The following is a 19,615-nucleotide window of genomic DNA, read 5'->3' on the forward strand; positions in this document are numbered from 1 at the left end:
CTTACCAGGACCACCCTACCATGAAAGTGTGTTACCATCTCGGTTGCCCGAGGTTAGTACATACCAAAAGCGTCTGAATTGAGCACTATTATTAAGTACTGCGAAATGTAAAGTTTACATTATCCAAAACCAAATACTGTTTAACAAAATACAACTGTAAAGTCTTAACATTAAAGGAAACTCCACTAAGACTCAGACGGTGATGCTATGACTCGTGGTGACAAATCTCCCAAGACAATCCCCAAGCTCTCACTAGCAATACCTGTCAAGCCTGCTCACCATCCCCGAATGGATCACCGCAGATTCCACAAACAACAACGGGGTCAGTATTACTCAACAAACAATACAAACAAATGCAATAATCGTCTGATCATCACCAATTCCCAAACATCCAAACTCACATAGTAACCGACTACACACCAAAGTGTGTAGCCCTGCCAGACTACCCATCGCAACAGGTAATCCTCGCCGCCAGTGGGTGACCGCAGCCGATCCCACCTAGTCCAGCTCCTCAACGAGCAACAACGATCCCTGTCCCTTAATGTGCACATCCCCTCCCGTGGCGGGTTCCACGGAGGGCGAAGTAGGGTGTGAAGCCACTCCCGCAAGTGACTCCACCACAATCACAATCACATGACATCACAGTCATCTTAATCCCCTCACACCAACACTGTCACAAAAACCTCCATTCTACGATGATCAACAGACGACGATAAATACAACAACATGTCATGTAAAGCACAGTAAACTGAGTAGGGAAACCCTACCTTAGCAATCAACAAAGAGATGCAACACGAACAATCAAAAAGGCTCCTCTACGAAGTCTTCTCCTATACAATGATCATGCAACACGATTACACTTTGTACAATTCCCAAAATCTTCTTCTCATATAAATGTACAGTAACTCATACAAGTACAAATAATCACGAAGATAGAACTTACTAACAGTGCAACGAGAACTTATACGCAAGAACCACGACGATTATCCACACAATGACGCTACGAAATGCTTAAGAGGAGGATTAGGGAATGATTTGGGTGTGATTAGGTTAACGTAGAAATGATAAAGCTTTTGAAATGATATTAGAAACTGACGCGGTTGTATAAAATACCCTAAACATTCCCTAATCAAACCATCGAAATAACACTCCGCCAAACCGGACACTCGGTCGAGTAAGTGCATACTCGGCCGAGTGTCCAATACTCGGTCGAGTATTCACTATACTCGGCCGAGTATTCCTCGGCAGAACCAAAATAACACACAACCAGAGCACTACTCGGCCGAGTAGGCTCTACTCGGTCGAGTAGTCACCAAGGAAAATCCGTAGTGTTACAAGTGCTCTCGGGATGTCTTGACGGTTCCCATCGATCCTCCTAGGACGATGTTCAGAGAGCCTTCTGAGGCTGAGAGGGAGGCTGACTTGGCTGGCGTTGGTGGTGACCCCCTTCTGCTTCCTAGTGAGGACTACTCGGCGTTCCTCTACGGGAGGTTGGCGTACTGGCCGGTTGTGGTGAGTGCTTTATCCTTCTTTATTTTTGATTTTTGAGAATACGATGAAAGATCATCGATTAATGAGAATCATTTGACTTTGCAGGAGGTTGAGGCGCCGGGCATCGAACCGCCAGAGTACCCCGAAACCCTCGAGTACACTGACAAGACCGGGAGGACGACGATCTCCGAGCTGCGTGACTTTGACGTGGCTGTAACCGATGCTGGCCTGGACGATTGGCAGCATATGATTCGGAGGGTGAGCCTCTAATTTGCATGATTTTTGTGTAAGAACACATTTGATTGAACTTATCCAATTATTGAGAACTTCTTTTGAAAGTGCAGGTTGCGCCGTCTCGGTTTGTGGCGTTATGGAGGGTAGCCAACCGGCTTCGAGCTAGTGCCGTCGAGGCATTTATCGGCGGTCAAGGTCGTCAGGTATGAACCTTTCGTCTATTTCAACTTCTAATTTTCTAACTTTTCTTATGATTGCTTGAAATGATTGACATGAGCCAATTTTGTTGTTTGCAGAGGGAGCGTGAGCTGGCCCAGTCTCGGGAGGAGACAGCTCGTTTGCTGAGGGAGCTCGAGGTTCGCGACGCCGAGTTGCTGCTCTCGAGGCGAGAGTTGCGGAGCTAGGCGGCGACCGACAGTAGTTTTGTTGTTGTTTGTTTGTTGTTGGCTGTATCTTGCACATTTGTACATTTTAGGACCCACATTTTGGACATTTTGATTTTGCTTGGGGCTCGAGCCCCCAGTTTGTTGTACATGTCCCTCTTTTGGTTGTATATATGATGGCCTGAGTGCCTTTGCTGCTGGGTTGCGTTGTTTGTTCCTGCAAGTTAGCTTTGAACAGGTTTGGTAGATGACGGTTTACGCCGTCATGCTGCCGAAATTTACATAGAAATTCACGTAAAACATACATTTGATGATGTATGGCCTAAATTAGCGCAAAACGAATGACTCAAAAGTTCAAAGAAAATGCCAAAAATGCAAAAAAATTTTGCCGGAAATGACCGGACGGTAGGGAGGGTTATCCCCAAAAAAATAAAAAAATAGAAACCTATAAGTTAGAAATGTAATGTAGGACGGGAGTGGTATGATTCCCCAAAAAGAAGGAAATAATAAAAAGAAATATATAAGTTTGAAATAAATTGCATTAAATTGGAGAAATGATTCCCTAAAAAAGAAAAAAATAGAAAGAAATATGTAAGTGTGCTAAAATGACGAAAATGCTAATATTGCCTCGAAATGCGTGCCCGCGGAATTTAGGAAACACGAACTATGGTAATTTTGACGTATTTACCAAAATAATAACCCGTATGAATAGGAAATTATTCGCCAAGGAATTTATTAAAGATCCAACGCGGAAAGTCACAGAGACATAGCTGAGGAAGAGGCGCAGCAAGAGCTGCGTCCCTTTGAAGAGGCGCAGCAGGCGCTGCGCCTGTTCCCCGATGTATCCGTCCTGGCGGATTTTAGGAAACAGATTTCAGTATAAATAGAAATGTTGATAGAGGTTTTATTCACACAATTCTTCCGTGTCTTCCTTCGTCTTATTACATAAAATTCTCAAAATAATCATTCATCATGAATACTTTAGAGATTCGTCTAAAAGAGTGGACCAACGAGTTTTCCAACGTGGAGAAACACGACATGGGTGCTTATAATCTTGGATCGTTGTTGAGTTTGAAGCTTATCAAGGTGGTCAAACTATTCCTAGATGCTTTTCTGGATTATTGGGACCCGAATTATCACGTTTTTGCTTTCCCCGGAGGTGACATTTGCCCATTTCCTGAAGAAATTGCTGCGATCGGTGGGTGGGACCCCGAACACTTGCCTGCTATTCCTTCTACTTCACAAGGGTATAAGAACAAGTTTAGAGACTTGCTTGGGTTGACAAGAATTGAGGTGGACCGTCTAGTGACCTCGAAAGGAGTGCGAATGTTGGACTTTATCGGCCGATTCATTAACAAGGCCGACCCCACCATCTCTTATGTTGCTAGGCGAAGGGCATTCGGATTTTGCTTGTTACATGTATATGTCCTTCAAGGGCATGTTGATGAGGATTTGAGAGGTGATCCCCGTCTCCTGGTCCTAGTTGAGCAAATGGAACTGCGCAGGAGCCCAGCCTGTTTATGTTTAGGAGAGATCCTATTGGGTTTGGATAACAGGAAAGCCAATCGCGACCTACCTTATTTGGGAAGTCCCATTATTTTGCAGGTAAAAGAACACTTTTCTCTTTCTTCTCTTTTTTTGCTTTCTTTTTTCATTTTTTTTTCATTTTTTTTTTCGTTTTTTTAATACCCGCTTTTGGTAGGTCTGGCTTATGGAGCGTCTTCGATTGATCGAGCCCCCAGTTCATGTTCCTTCTTATCATGCTCGTTCGATTGCAATGAGGACCAGGCTTTACATGGTGGACTTCACTCGGGTCTACAATTATTGGGAGAACAAATTGAAGAGTGACGATGGCCCCTTGATTAGATGGATTGTACCATGGTGGCATCTCAAATCTGTCACTGGAGTATCTTCCTTGGATCCTACCCGATCTGTGCGTATCCCTGGCTTGGAATTCATGGTATGCATCTTCCCGGAGAGGCCGATGAGACAGGTTGGACTAAAGCAGACAATCCCGAAGCTTGACACTATCTCGCAGACTGCCGTGGCGCTTACTACTGAGAGTCGAAGGGAGTGGACCATTAAATGGGCTCAAAGAAACGTATGGTTCTTGAACTCTTCTGTTAGTGCCTTATGGGTGTCGGACTCCTATCCGCGGTGGAGGAAAGCTACTACTCCGTAGGAGCGTGAGAGATTGAGGAAGCGCGAGCCCGTGGACTACAAGGTGCGCGAGGTGGAAAAGGAGAAAGAGAAGCATCTGACAGAGGGAGAGGAAGAAGCCGGGTTTCGAGTTGTTCATCCTTCGAAGAAACCGAAGACCTCTCCTGCCGTGGACAAAGTGATTGACAAGAATGAGAAGGCTAAACCGCGAGAAAGACCGTTGGTGATTAGGTCCGAAGTGGCGCAAGAGCGTCCGGCTCGAGGTCGGGACAAGAGATATGACAAAAATGACAAGGGCAAAGGGAAAATGGAGGAATAGCCTGAGTCTTTATTATTATTATTATTATTATTATTGTAATAAGAAGGTGGGGTTTTTAGAATCCTAGCCTATTTTATTCTTTTTCTTTAGCATTATTATTATTATTATGTAACATATTATTATTATTATTAGAAAAATGAATGAAATAAAGGAGGTTAATTGGTTATGAAACCGTTGTGATGTTCTATTTATTATTCTTGTCGAATTCCAAATGCAACTGCAAATGTCCTTCTATTTACATTTTGAAGTTAATGGGTTGTATCCTGTGAAGGATTTCCTACGTATTCATTAAGAAAATGAAATCAAACCCTTGCGCGTAGTTCGAGTAAATGTAAAAGAATAATTGTTCTAAGCAAGAGCTTGTAATGAACTTAGAAGATAAGTATGAGCTTTTTACTTACTCTTAAGGTGCAATTTAGTTTATTTGATGATATGAGGATGACAAATTGTCAAAATGCAAGAGCAGAGTGACATTAGCTTATTTTAGCTTGGCCAAGGGCCGTTTATTTATTGTCACAAGAGTGACACGTGAGGTTACGCGAGGCGCGTTTTTGTTCCTATTCTAGGCATAATACCGCTTTAGTTGGTCAAGGTTTGTCGGGTTGGCAAATTCATTCCCATCTAGGTCTGTGATTCTAACCGCACCCCCTGGAAGTATGGACTTGACTAGAAATGGCCCAGCCCAATTAGGTTTGAATTTTCCTCGTGGATCGACAGGTAAAAGAGCTCTAAACGACTAGAGTACTAAGTCTCCTTCCTTGATGTTCCTTGGCTTGACCCTTTTGTTGAAGGCTCGTTTGATACGTGCTTGATATGTTTGGACATTATGTAATGCGCGTAGCCTACGTTCATCAAGGAGGATGAGTTCTTCATATCTATCCCTATTCCAATCGGCTTCTGGGATTTGACTTTCGAGTAAGATACGCAATGATGGTATTTCTAACTCGACTGGCTGTACAGCTTCCATGCCGTAGGTCAAATAGAAAGGGGTAGCCCCGGTGGGTGTCCTAACAGATGTGCGATATCCCCACAAAGTGAAGGGTATTTTTCTTGGCCAATCTCGATAGTTGTCAATCATTCTCTTGAGAATTGTGACAACGTTCTTGTTTGCCGCCTCTACCACGCCATTAGTCTGTGGTCTATATTGCGAAGAGTGGTGATGCCTAATTTTGTACTTGGCTAGCAATTGCTCAGTCTCGGCTTGGAAATGTGATCCATTATCACTGATGATCTCATGTGGGCAACCGTATCGACAGATGATGTTGTTTTGTATGAACTTTGCTACGTTTTTAGCCGTGAGACTAGTGTAGGAAGCCGCTTCTACCCATTTGGTGAAATAGTCGATTGCTACTAGGATGAAACAGTGACCTCCTGTTCCGGCTAGAGTTATCTTCCCGATTATATCAATTCCCCAGGCAGAAAATGGCCAAGGAGATGTCATCGTATAGAGTAATGAAGGAGGGACATGCTGTACATTCCCGAAGATTTGGCAGTTATGGCAATGTCTTACATATTTGATGCAATTGGATTCCATTGTGGTCCAATAATACCCCAAACGTGTGATTTTATTTGCCATCATGGGTCCACTCATGTGAGGACCGCATTCTCCATTATGAACTTCTTCCATCACTTTCCGCGCCTGTGAATGATCAAGGCAACGTAGGATTACACCAAGAGGTGTTCTTTTGTATAACTCTCCTTGCATGAGAACGTATTGGGAAGCTAGTAGGCGTATAGCACGTTGTCCCCTTTTGTCCATATCTGGTGGATAGGTACCATTGAGCTTGAAATTTAGGATTGCTTAGAACCAAGGTTCCTCTGTGATTTCCTCTTCATCGGTGATTTGGTGGACATAAGCTGGCTCTGACCGTCGTTCGATACATAAAGGCATTTTGCACCATGTCATCTGGCATATTAATCAGAGATGCAAGTTTTGCAAGAGCATCTGCAAATTTATTTTCTTCCCGAGGTAGGTGTAGGTAGGTCACGTGATCAAAGAATTGGGCAACTTGGTCTATTCTGGCTTGATAAGGTGCTAGGCTTTCGCTTCGGATTTTCCAAGATGCCGTAACTTGATTGATGATCATGGATGAATCCCCATGCACTCGGAGGTTTTTAATGCCTAAGCTCACTGCCGCTTGTAGTCCAATGAGACAAGCTTCGTATTCCGCAGTGTTATTTGTCACCTTGAAGTCGAGTTTGAAAGAGATCGGTGTATGCCCGCCTTCAGGAGAAATGAGCAACACTCCTATTCCAAATACTCTTAAGTTTGATGCTCCATCAAAGTAAAGGTCCCAGGAGTCTACATCGGTTTGGAGTATATCCTCGTCTGGAAATGACCAAGTATCTATTGTTTGTGCATCATTGATGGGATTTTCTGCAAAGAATTCGGCAACGGCGCACCCTTTTATAACCTTCAGAGGCACATATTTGAGATCGAACTCTGAGAGCATCAAAGTCCATCTTGCTAGGCATCTGTTGAGGACGGGTTTCTCGAAGAGGTATTTGACTGGATCCATTTTGGAGTATATTTTTACGGAGTAGCTGAGCATGTAATGACGTAGCTTCTTCGTTGCCCACACAAGAGCGAGGCATGTCTTTTCGAGTTGTGAATATTTGCACTCGTACTCCAAGAAATTCTTACTAAGGTAGTAGATAGCCCTTTCTTCCTTTCCTACGGTTTGAGCTAGCATGGCGCCCATGGCTATTTCGATTACTGTGAGATATAAACCAAGAGGTTGATCTCGTTGAGGTGGCATGAGCACGGGCGGTTTAGCTAATATCTCCTTGATTCGGTCGAATGCCTTTTGACAGTCATCATCCCACATGGTGTGATCTGTTTTCTTGAGCTTCTTGAAGATAGGTTCACAGATCATAGTGGGTTTCGATATGAATCGACTTATATATTACATTTTTCCTAGGAATCCTCTAACTTCTTTTTCCGTTTGAAGTTGTGGCATTTCGATCAGAGCTTTGATCTTGGAAGGGTCTATTTCTATACCTCGTTAGATGACGACGTATCCCAGGAGTTTGCCAGATGTTACTCCGAATGCGCACTTCTGAGGATTGATCCTCATGTTGTACTTTCGTAGCCTTGAGAAGAATTTGCGAACGTTCGCAATATGCCCCTCTCTATCCTTGGACTTGACAATCATGTCGTCTACGTATACTTCAACTTCTTTGTGCATCATGTCATGTAAGAGTGTGGTTGCGGTGCGTTGATATGTAGCTCCGGCGTTGATTAACCCAAACGGCATGACCGGTCTTATGCATGTCTTCTATGGCCATCTTGATTTGGTTATAATCCGCATACCCATCCATGAAGGATAGTAACGCGTGATCTGCGGTATTGTCCACAAATATGGTCGATATGTGGTAGAGGAAAGTCATCTTTAGGGCTTGCTTTGTTTAAGTCCCTAAAATCAACACAAACACGGATTCTCCCATCCTTTTTGGGTACGGGTACTATGTTGGCTACCCAGTCAGAGTACTCGGAAACTTTGATGAACCCGACTTTGAATTGCTTATCGACTTCTTCTTTAATCTTGAGAGCCCATTCTGTTCTCATTCGACGAAGCTTTTGTTTCACGGGCTTGAAACCTGGCTTAATTGGGATTCTATGCTCGGCGATATCCCTGTCGATCCCTGGGATATCTTTGTAGAACCAAGCGAAAACGTCTTTGAACTCGTGTAGGAGGTCTATGAAATTGGTCCTTTCGGTAGGGCTCAGGGTTGTCTATATCCTAAGTTCTTGGGGTTCTAGTTCGGTTCCTACATTGATGGGTTCGGTGTTGTCTATTACTGGTCCCCCTTCCCCCTCTTGTAGTATTTTCTTGGCTATGTAGGGAGGTATCTCAATTGAGTCTGGGTCTGGGTCATCCTCGGTATCATCGTAAACAGAATTGCATTCAAGATAACACAAAGAGTAAGCAGAACCTGATTTATTCATATTAAAGTTTGAGAAAAGTTGAAACAAAGAAGCCATCTGATCGGTGGTCAGCGGCGGTAAAGGGACAGTTGTTGGGACATTTCCCGAACTACTGTTGCTCTTTGAGGCTAAGCTAGGAGAAACAAAGGGAATGGGGGTGACGACAGGAGGAGACTCCTTAGTAACTTCTCTAGACTCCGACTCTGACTTCGACTCTGACTCTGACTCGAATTCATCATCTTCTGGTTCTCCTTTGAACATCTCTCCTTCTCCAATGGTGAGCTTGAAGAGTCTTCCTTGATTGTTAGTCCACTTGATTAATTTTCTCCATCTTTTCTGCTGGTTCGCGTTTGTTTCTGTGATTAACGTGGTCGGGTTGAAGTGGTTGTCTTGAAGTATCATGGTAATGATCTCATCCTGCGCGGCTCTAACAAATCGATCTTCTCCAAATAGTAGACTAACAGCTTGTTCGTCTAAGCAAGGTGCTTGACGGGCTTTGAGGGTAGGAACCGTTTCTGGAGGAATGAAGTAACAATCGTGAAAGATCTCGATTCTGGCTAGCTTCCTTATGTAGATACCTCATTTCTGCACCTCCCGCAAACCACCCGGTGATGATTGGGCCGCATGTTTGGTACGCGGAACGATTTGTGACAGTTCGTAATTTTATCGTCAAGTGATTGCTCAAACACTAATGTCTACCTTTTAGTTGTCATCTACGCGCCGATACAGTCGTTTTGACAGTAATTAGAGTACATTTGGAGTCCGGGCCTAAAACCGTCTTCATTTTCTGATAATCGTTAAATCCCGAGTCAGAATGTTTTGGAATGTTCCGGATATTTCTATTCCATATTTTATAAATATTTCACAATCTTTTAATCTTTTGTAAACAATTTCCCGTAATATTCATACAAAATATTAAGAAAAATAAGATTATCCCGTTATTCCATAACTTAAACACGGAAATCTTTCTTCCGCAGGAGGAAACCACCTGGGAACAGACGCAGCTGGTGTTGCGCCTCTTCCAAGAGACGCAGTGCTTGCTGCGCCTCTTCCCAGGTCCTTTTCTGCGTATTTTTCGTATCTTTTTCATATCTTTTCGAGATTCACTTCCAAAGTCTCTCCGAAAACCCTATTCCTTCACGTGATTAGTATAAATAGGAGCCTTCGCTCCTCATATTTCTCACGCGAGTGTCCGCCCTTCTCTTCTCCCTTTGCATTCTAGACCACGTTCTTACTTTTTGGCGTCTACGTGCTTGAACATTCGACCACGTAAGCTCGGATCCTTCTGAGTACCAGCCTCGTTTGCATGACCGACCAATTTGACCAACTCCACAACTAATCAACTTAATTAATCTTAATCGTTTTCCTCTTACGAGGGCACTTTCGTCTACATTCGAGTCGAGCATCACTAATCGTAAACTTAGTTCATCTCGTTTCGTCGAACATGTAAGTCTGAGGGTGTAAATCCTTCTTTATTTATTGTTCTTTACTTTTTGTATCACTAATGTAAGGTTTATGTCGAAAACACCTCTTAAAACCGATTTATAAAACCTTTGCTTTAAAACCCTTTTTACGGATTACCAGAAGATGACCGTCGAGAAAGGACGCAGCAACTGCTGCGCCTCTTCGAAGGAGCGCAGTGCCTGCTGCGCCTCTTCGTGAGGCTGCCGCAGTTCCTGCTTCCTTTCTTCTTCCTTCGTCCTCTGTAATTCGTCTTCTTTATTTGCTTTTTTTCGTTTGTTTTCTTTAATTTTTTTAGATAATAGCATAATAATCTCACATGTATATAATTTATCGTCATTAACACGTTTAATTCATCGTTAAATCCCACTTAAATCCCTTATAATCTATATTTGCGGGTTTTCGTCATTAAAATCAATCCAGGTTGTAGTAATTCGATTCTTTCATATTTAGTTTCTGGAATTCGATCTTTGATATATTTCCATCTGTCTATTGTCCTATTCGTCATTAATTCTTCGTTAATTCGTTGTGTTTAACCTATTTAGTTCACCCATATCATTAATCAATCGTTCATTCATGTAATTAATTCGTTTGCATTCGTTTGCATTCGTTTTATTGCTTTTATGACCATCAATCATACGTAAATAACCCGATAATCACTTCCATCCGAGTAAATATATTAATCAATCCTTAAATTCACTAATTAATATTAACGATTTGCAGTTCCGGCTTCACAGCCAGAACTCACCCTTGAAACAAATGCACGCAAAGAATCGGGCCGCGCTCTTCCAAAGGGCGCGATCTGCTTGCACCTGGTCCAGGTTGATTTCCGTCTCTGAACTTCCGTTCTGCCTCGACGTACTTTAATTAGCTTACGTATAACTGACTATTAACCGTATTATCGCCTAATTCCTGTTCGTTAATTCTTTCTTTTATTCTTTTTCGTAAATTATCCGTTTTAAAGGTATTTTCGATATAAATCAGTGAACCCAATGTAATTATTGTAATTTTCATTATTGTAATTTTCTTTATTGTATTTATCATATTTCTTGTATCATTTGTATGTCTTCACATGTAATTGAACCTTAAATCCCGACTTTGACATTAATTGTATGATAAATTACATGTTTCACCGACTTAGTTAATTCTCACATGCTAGGATTAATCTAATGAATGTTGCATTGCATGCATATAATCGACGATATATCAAGTATAGACGATTTTCCCTAATCATTAGTATAGGCCGCTATCGAGGCGGGCGGGATTAGGTGTTCGAGCTTCCTAATACGTACCCTCAGCCCTTACTCCAGATCTCTGTGAACATCCGTGTTCATTGGCATCCACGAGAGTCATTCTAGACATAGAATGCTAAGGGTAACGAGTTCTTTGTGTTCATGTCACTACTTTGTGTCTTGACATGGCACGAGGTATTCGAACGGTTCCAATTTCCCATAAAAATTGGTGGCGACTCCACAAATGCAAACGCTTGTTTCCAAAGCGCCCCCGTGGCCCCATTGTCCACAATTTGGCGACTCCGCTGGGGATAATACACTTACGTGTAGCCAAAAGGGTGAAACTTGAACAAGGTTAGGGAATAGTTTGTACAAGACAATTGTCGGTTTTCATAACTCGGTCTTCCTAGACCGTTTTATTCGGCCTTCCTAGGCCCAACCCAACCCATCCGACCAATCGTCCCGTCTAAACGGTCCTAATTCTTATTTGGGCCTAAGGATGGATAGCGATTGACGTCATCCATACCATGATGCTTACTCTTGTTTGTATCAAGGACCTTCACTACTTGAGGAAATGGACTAGGAATCGGCCTTACTCTTGTTTGGTACGAGCCTCTCCACAGACTTCGGGTTTGATTGTTCGGTATGGCAACCCACCCTTTAAACAAAAACCCTTTTAAATGCACTCAGCATCCCGTTATAATGCTTGTATAAATGTTTGTACCTTACCTGATCACCATTTCTAAACGAAACCATGACAATTCTTGAAAAATCAAAATCCTTTTTTAATAAAAATTTCGAAAAGGCCCATAAATAGCGCAAAACCAAGACAAAACTCTGTCCGTTTGTCGAGTCAAATTTCGGGCCCAAGCCCATTTCAAAACCTCACTTCTAGTCCACTCCTAACACTACACTATAGTTGACAAGGATACACATTTTCAAACCTTTGTCTTTTCTTCAAAGCTCACTCAACACAAGTGGCACACACCCACTTCATGAGTCAAAACATTTCTTTCTTAGTAAGTGTGTTAGAATGGTCGATCGTGTTTTGATTCGTCATTGATCTCTTATCCAGTTTTCAAGATGCCTGAAACAAGTGACGTGAATTTCAATCAACTTCAAGATGGTAATGATCGAATCCTAGCCGCGCTAGCTCAAATCCAAGTTACCCAAGATCAAGTGTATGATCGCCTCGACACCATCGAAGGTCGGATCTACGCCGTAGAGGGGAGGTTGCCTCCTCAAGAAAGTGAAGTAGTGGATGACTTTGTGAATGACTCCAGGGACGAAAACCCTCCCATGGGAATGACTGCAGCTGAGAAAAGACTCCAACACTTAGAGGAGCAATTGATGTATCTTAAAGGGGGTGACATTTATAGGGAGAATAATCGCAAGTATGAGGCCGTAAATTCCAAATTGCCAACCAACTTCAACATGACGGATATCCCTAAATTCAAGAGGCATGAAAACCCTTTGAACCACATCCGCGCCTTTAAGGATTACATGTCTATCAAAGGCATCAAACCCGAGATGTTCTTAAGGATCTTTCCTTCATCTCTTGACACCATCCCAAAGCAATGGTTCTACTCTCTAGAGCACAAGAAGTTCGCTACTTGGGAAGACGCCGCGATCGAGTTTTCTAAGCAATATGCGGATAATGCTGAGATTCAAGTTAACATGCGCACTTTAGAGGTTCTTACCCAAAATGACAAAGAAGGATTCACCGACTTCCTAAGTAGGTGGAGGAAGACTAGTACCCAACTAGTTGAACGCCCGGATGAGGCTACCCTTGTGGAGAAGTTCGTGGAAAATCTAAGACCCATCTATGCCAATCATTTCAGATACCAAACATCAAAACTTTCAAGGACTTAACCTTACTAGGAACAAGGATTGAAGATGACATCCGTAAAGGGCTCTTGTTCAAAACGGTAGGTCGAGGATATCAAGGCTCAACAAGTCGTTCTTACGGCTCCACTAGCAAGACCGATGAAGTTAACCTTCTCGAGCCATCCAAGAAGAGTACCCCACCAAGGAAATTCACAAATCATGGGGACACTTACTCCAATGCTCTAAAGAGGTTAATGAAGCAAGGCAAACTCCAACCCATAGGACCTACTCCCGAACCCGAAAAGAAATCCAAATTCTGGGATGAGAACTCGTACTGTGAATACCATAGGGGTAAAGGGGCATGACACAGAAAAATGCCACAAATTGAAAAATGTGCTTCAAGACATGATTGAGGATGGTCGACTACCAATACCGCCGGGAGGCAAACCCAACAACACTCAGAACCCTCTTGCGATTCTAGTGATCACAAGTGAAGAATCTACCTTAGATTGTTCACACCTCATTTCTCCAATTGAAGATGAGATCCACATAATCGAGAGTGAAGGGTTCTACTCTACTATCTCCCCTACCATCGCCGACTTCATCACATGGACAAGGAGTGTGGATTGGCAAGTTTGGGAATTGGAAAATGTGGTTACAACTTTACATAACCCCAATACGACACCTAAAGAGCATGTGCCACTAACTTTCTCTCAAAATGCTACTATGCAAGAAATAATCGCCGTGGTTGATAAACTAGTCGACCAAATTACACAATTAGAAGACGAGATCATGAGAATGAGGGAGCTAGCTACCATCAATGGAGTATGGGCCGATGACGATGAAGACGAGTACCTCATTGAACACTCCCTAGTCAAGGAAATAGTCCAAAATGGTGAAGACCAAGATGTGGACCACCTAACTCGTTCGGGGCGTCCATATCAAAGCACTACTCAAAACGGTCCAACCAACGTTGTCACACCAAATGATAACGAAGATGACTCTACTGATCATTTGCTCAAGCAATTACAGAAGACAAAGGCCGATCTTTCAGGCAACTAGTAGCAAGCTCATTCCCACATCGCCAAGCTTTACTACAAGCTTTGGCCAAACTAAACGTAGCACATAACTCCACACCCGAAGATGTAGTCAACTTGGTCTTTCAAGAATCACCGAAGCTAAGTAATCCTATTACTTTCTCAGACGATGATTTGCCACCTTTTGGCTCTAGTCATAACTTAGCTCTTTACATCACTGTCGTTTGCTTAAAGAAGAACGTGCCAATGACCTTGGTAGATGATGGCTCTGCGGTCAGCGTCATACCCTTGAAAATGGCATACAAATTAGGCATGAAAGAGTCGGATTGGACCCCTACCAATCAAGGTGTTCGCGCATATGATGGTACACGACGAAAGGTAGTAGGACTCGTTAACCTAACCATAGCCACATGGCCAATTGAACGAAAGGTTAACTTCCAAATAGTGGACATTGAAGCTTCCTTCAACATACTTCTGGGAAGACCTTGGATTCACGCTTCTAAAGCGGTAACATCCACCCTTCATCAAAAGATCAAGATCCCACTAAATGGCAAAGTGGTGACGATCACTTCGTCACCCATCAAGGCAATAATCGAAAAGAAGTCAAACAATCAAGTCCTTGCGGATCCAGTATATGAACTTGGGGGCTTCTAAAGCATAAGTGTCATAGAAAGTGAATTGGCACCCCTATACTACAATCCCTACTCCACCTTGGTGGTCAACCACATACTCAAATCCCAGGGATACTTCCCTGGAATGCCTTTAAACCCTGTCCGAAGAAACACCTTCGTACCTTACAAGGAAGGCAACTAAAAAAGAATACCACTTGGACTAGGGTACAAACCCACTAAAGAGGAAGTTCTCGAGATGCTCGCTCAAGTTCAAAACCGCAAGCACGTAGGAGTCCAAATCCGACCATACTTCCCTACCCTAAATGGATACTTCGTTAGGGAAGGAAGTCAAGAACTCTTCCACGGATTTCCCGAACCTTGGCACTACCTCGGAAGGAAGCTAGCCGGAATCGAGATCTTTCACGATTGCTACTTCATTCCTCCAGAAATGGTTCCTACCGTCAAAGCCCGTCAAGCACCTTGCTTAGACGAACAAGCTGTTAGTCTACTATTTGGAGAAGATCGATATATTAAGCCGTGCAGGATGAGATCATTACCATGATACTTCAAGACGATCACTTCAACCCTACCGCGTTAATCACAGAAACTAACGCGAACCAGCAGAAAGGATGGAGAAAATCAATCAAGTGGACAACCAATCAAGGAAGACTCTTCAAGCTCACCACTGGAGAAGGAGAGATGTTCAAAGGAGAACCAGAAGACGATGAATTCGAGTCAGAGTCAGAGTCGGAGTCCAGAGAAGTCGCTAAGGAGTCTCCTCCTGTCGTCACCCCCATTCCCTTTGTTTCTCTAGCTTAGCCTCAAATAGTAACAGTAGTTTCGGAAATGTCCCAACAACTGTCCCTTTACCGCCACTGACCACAGATCAGATGGCTTCTTTGTTTCAACGTTTCTCAAACTTTAATATGAATAAATCAGGTTCTGCTTACTCTTTGTGTCATCTTGAGTGCAATTCTGTTTACGATGATACTGAGGATGACCCAGACCCAGACTCAATTGAAATACCTCCCTACGTAGCCAAAGAAATACTACAGGAACGGGAAGGGGGACCAGTAATAGAGAACACCGAACCCATCAATGTAGGAACCGAACTAGAACCCCAAGAACTTAGGATAGGGTCTACCTTGAGCTCTACCGAAAGGGCCGATTTCATAGACCTCCTACACGAGTTCAAAGACGTCTTCGCTTGGTCCTACAAAGACATGCCAGGGATCGACAGGGATATCGCCGAACATAGAATCCCAATTAAGCCAGGGTTCAAGCCTGTGAAACAGAAGCTTCGTCGAATGAGAACAGAATGGGCTCTCAAGATTAAGGAAGAAGTCGATAAGCAATTCAAAGCCGGGTTCATCAAAGTTTCCGAGTATTCTAACTGGGTAGCCAACATAGTACCTGTACCTAAAAAGGATGGGAGAATCCGTGTTTGTGTTGATTTTAGGGACTTAAACAAAGCAAGTCCTAAAGATGACTTCCCTTTACCACACATTGACATATTGGTGGACAATACCGCGGATCACGCGTTACTATCCTTCATGGATGGGTATGAGGGTCACTCAATGGGGAACCTATTGCTATACGGTCATGCCGTTTGGGTTAATCAACGCCGGAGCTACATATCAACGCACCGCAACTACACTCTTACATGACATGATGCACAAAGAAGTTGAGGTATACGTAGATGACATGATTGTCAAGTCCAAGGATAGAGAAGGGCATATTGCGAACCTTCGCAAGTTCTTCTCAAGGCTACGAAAATACAACATGAGGCTCAATCCTCAGAAGTGCGCATTCGGAGTAACATCTGGCAAACTCCTGCGATACGTCGTTAGCCAACGAGGTATAGAAATAGACCCTTCCAAGATCAAGGCTCTGATCGAAATGCCACAACCTCAAACGGAAAAAGAAGTCAGAGGATTCCTAGGGAAAGTGCAATATATAAGTCGATTCATATCGAAACTCACCATGATTTGTGAACCTATCTTCAAAAAGCTCAAGAAAACGGATCACACCATGTGGGATGATGACTGTCAGAAGGCATTTGACCAAATCAAGGAGATATTAGCTAAACCACCAGTGCTCATGTCACTTTAACGAGATCAACCTGTTGGTTTGTATCTCACAGTGACCGAAACAGCCATGGGTGCCATGCTAGCTCAGACCGTAGGAAAGGAAGAAAGGGCTATCTACTACCTTAGTAAGAAGTTCTTGGAGTACGAGTACAAATATTCACAACTCGAAAAGACATGCCTCGCTCTTGTGTGGGCGACGAAGAAGCTACGACATTACATGCTTAGTTACTCCGTTAAAATATACTCCAAAATGGATCCAGTCAAATACCTCTTCGAAAAACCCGTCCTCAACGGACGACTAGCAAGATGGACTTTGATGCTCTCAGAGTTCGACCTCAAATACGTGCCTCTGAAGGTTATAAAAGGGCGCGCCGTTGCTGAATTCTTTGCAGAAAATCCCATCAATGATGCACAAACAATAGACACTTGGTCGTTTCCAGATGAGGATATACTCCAAACCGATGTAGACTCCTGGGACCTTTACTTTGATGGAGCATCAAACTTAAGTGGATTTGGAATAGGAGTGTTGCTCATTTCTCCTGAAGGAGAGCATACACCAATCTCTGTCAAACTCGACTTCGAGGTGACAAACAATGCTGCAGAATACGAAGCTTGTCTCATTGGACTACAAGCGGTAGTGAGCTTAGGCATTAAAAACCTCCGAGTACATGGGGATTCATCCCTGATCATCAATCAAGTTACGAGATCTTGGAAAATCCGAAACGAAAGCCTAGCACCTTATCAAGCCAGAATAGACCAAGTGGCCCAATTCTTTGATCACGTGACCTACCTACACCTACCTCGGGAAGAAAATCAATTTGCAGATGCTCTTGCAAAACTTGCATCTTTGATTAATATGCCAGATGACATGGTGGAAATGCCTTTATATATCGAACGACGGTCAGAGCCAGCTTATGTCCACCAAATCACCAATGAAGAGGAAATCACACAGGAACCCTAGTTCCAAGCAATCCTAAATTTCAAGCTCAACGGTACCTATCCACCGGATATGGACAAAATGGGACAACGTGCTATACGCCTACTAGCTTCCCAATACGTTCTCATGTAAGGAGAGTTATACAAAAGAACACCTCTTGGTGTAATCCTACGTTGCCTTAATCATTCACAGGCAGGGAAAGTGATGGATGAAATCCATGATGGAGAATGCGGTCCTCACATGAGTGGGCCCATGATGGCAAAGAAAATTACACGTTTGGGGTATTATTGGACCACAATGGAATCCGATTGCATCAAATATGTAAGACATTGCCACAACTGCCAAATCTTCGGGAATGTACAACATGTCCCTTCTTCATTGCTCTATACAATGACATCTCCTTGGCCATTTTCTGCCTTGGGAATTGATATAATCGGGAAGATAACCCCAGCCGGAACAGGAGATCACTGTTTCATCCTAGTGGCAATCGACTATTTCACCAAATGGGTAGAAGCGGCTTCCTACACTAGTCTCACGGCTAAAAACGTGGCAAAGTTCATACAAAACAACATCATCTGTCGATACGGTTGCCCACATGAGATCATTAGTGATAATGGATCACATTTCCAAGCTGAGACTGAGCAATTGCTAGTCAAGTACAAATTTAGGCATCACCACTCTTCGCCATATAGACCATAGACTAATGGCGCGATAGAGGCCGCAAACAAGAACGTTGTCACGATTCTCAAGAAAATGATTGACAACTATCGAGATTGGCCAAGCAAGATACCCTTCGCTTTGTGGGGATATCGCACATCTGTTAGGACGCCCACTGGGGCCACTCCTTTCTATTTGACCTACGACATGGAAGCTGTACAGCCAGTCGAGCTAGAAATACCATCCTTGCGTATCTTGCTCGAAAGTCAAATCCCGTAAGCCGACTGGAAGAGGGATATATGTGAAGAACTCATCCTCCTGGATGAACGTAGGCTACGCGCCTTGCATAACGTCCAAATATATCAAGCACATATCAAACGAGCTTTCAACAAAAGGGTTAAGCCAAGAAACATCAAGGAAGGAGACTTAGTACTCAAGTCGGTTAGAGCTCTTTTACCTGTCGATCCACGGGGAAAATTCAAACCTGATTGGGCCGGGCCATTTCTAGTCAAGTCCATACTTCCAGGGGGTGCGGTTAGAATCACAGACCTAGATGGGAATGAATTTGCCAACCCGACAAACCTTGACCAACTAAAGCGGTATTATGCCTAGAATAAGAACAAAAACGCGCCTCGCGTAACCTCACGTGTCGCTCTTGTGGCACTAAATAAACGGCCCCTGGCCAAGCTGAAATAAGCTAATGTCATTCTGCTCTTGCATTTTGACAAATTTGTCATCCTCATATCGTCGAATAAACTAAACTGCACCTTCAGAGTAAGTAAAAAGGTCATGCTTATTTTCTAAAGTTCATTACAAGGTCTTGCTTAGAACAATTATTCTTTTACATTTACTTGAACTACGCGCAAGGGTTTGATTTCATTTTCTAAATGAATACGTAGGCAATCCTTCACGGGATACAACCCATTATTTTCAAAATGTAAATAGAAGGACATTTGCATTGCATTTGGAATTCGACAAGAATAATAAATAGAAAATCACAACGGTTTCATAACCAATTAACCTTTTTATTTCATTCATTTTCTAATAATAATACGTTACATAATAAAAATAAAAAGGGATATTTTACATGGTACCCCTCAACTTTTTAAATTTCTACGTGGTACCCCTACACTTTTTAAAACATACATCGTACCCCTAATTGTTGTCATTATCACTAAGTGTACCCCTAAACTTTATTTTTCGTCAATTAAACTCAGTTTTTAGGCGTTAAGTGATTACTTGGACGCG

The sequence above is a fragment of the Silene latifolia genome, chromosome 1 (genome assembly GCF_048544455.1).
Source record: "Silene latifolia isolate original U9 population chromosome 1, ASM4854445v1, whole genome shotgun sequence".
Classification (NCBI taxonomy): domain Eukaryota; kingdom Viridiplantae; phylum Streptophyta; class Magnoliopsida; order Caryophyllales; family Caryophyllaceae; genus Silene; species Silene latifolia.